The sequence below is a fragment of the Austrofundulus limnaeus genome, unplaced genomic scaffold, assembly GCF_001266775.1.
Source record: "Austrofundulus limnaeus strain Quisiro unplaced genomic scaffold, Austrofundulus_limnaeus-1.0 Scaffold3, whole genome shotgun sequence".
Taxonomy (NCBI): domain Eukaryota; kingdom Metazoa; phylum Chordata; class Actinopteri; order Cyprinodontiformes; family Rivulidae; genus Austrofundulus; species Austrofundulus limnaeus.
The window spans coordinates 782,236-783,588 of record NW_013952405.1 but is presented as its reverse complement, the minus strand read 5'-3'; positions in this window follow the sequence as shown (position 1 = coordinate 783,588).

The window sequence follows — 1,353 nt, the reverse complement described above, 5'->3', positions numbered from 1 at the left end:
TACTTACTTACTTACTTACTTACTTACTTACTTACTTACTTACTTACTTACTTACTTACTGACTTACTTACTTACTTACATACTTACTTACTTAGAGTTTGTGTTAGGAATGAATCTCAGCTATGACCACACCAGATTTTAGCTCAGCATCTGCAGAACTCACTGAGCTACAGCCATTTCTGCGTTGGCTAAGGTCAATAAGCTGAGGTGGCCATCTTTAAATGGATTGATTCCAATATCCAGGGATTATTTTCTGAGAGTTTTAGCTGAAATACTTTGCTAATGGACAAAATTGACTCTAATAGTCAAGTTGGAGTGTTGAGATGGCTTTTGCCTACCACCACACCAAACAACAGCCTAATAGTTATAACAATTTTTGTTTTCTAAGTAATTGCTGTGGTGGACATCTTGAATTGGGTAGTCTCCAAACGTTAATCAGATGTAGGTGTACACCCACTGGTTACTTTCTGAGAGTTACATTAAAACCCATCCACTGGTTCATGAGCTACTTTGCTAAACTAATGCCGCAGCCTTACTTGAATGAGCATTTTTTTTGTTTGTAGACAAGTTTTTGCATAATTGTTCTACTGAAACCGAAAATGAGTTTTCTTCATAAACAAGCAAATCTAATGAAACAACAACAGAGGATAAAACAAGTAAAACCTCAAAATGTTTAGCAGCACACATCAGAGAACGAGTGAACAGATTTTGTGGAGTTGTCTTGTCTCTCACAGCAGCGGCATGAAGCAGTGCAGCAGTTGTTAGTGGGGAATGAGACTCCGGGGAAGTTCTGTCGCAAACAAACAAGCCCGACTTCCAAGATTATAATTAACATCAAATCCTCAACAGCTGGTTAGGAACATAAATTATTACTTGTTTGCATGATTTGATCTCTTTTCATAGAAATCTCACTTATGGAGATTCAGCGTGTTACAAAACTAGCAGCTTAGTTGCAGGGATGATGTGTTCGGGGATGTTTTTGAATTCAAATCCGGTGAATTAAACTGTGATTCCATCTGGATCCAATATGCATTAAAATGTGCAGGCCAGTCTTCACAACAGGAGGTCTGAAATGTAGAAACTGAGACCAGAAGAGGTATTAAAAAAACACGTTTGATGCAGACCAGAAGGATATCCATTACAAAGAGTGCTCTGAGCGTTTGATATCTTTCCAGGATGATTCACAGCATTAAGCAGAATTATTGTCAGCCTAACAAGTTGGGGGTGCCTGTGGTATCTGTGCTGTAGATTTGAAATCCTGAGCCTGAAAATTAGAGCTCAGATTACATCAGGAAGGGCATGAAGCATATACAAAAAAAAAAATTGCCAAATTTTTCGTATAAGTTTGCATGC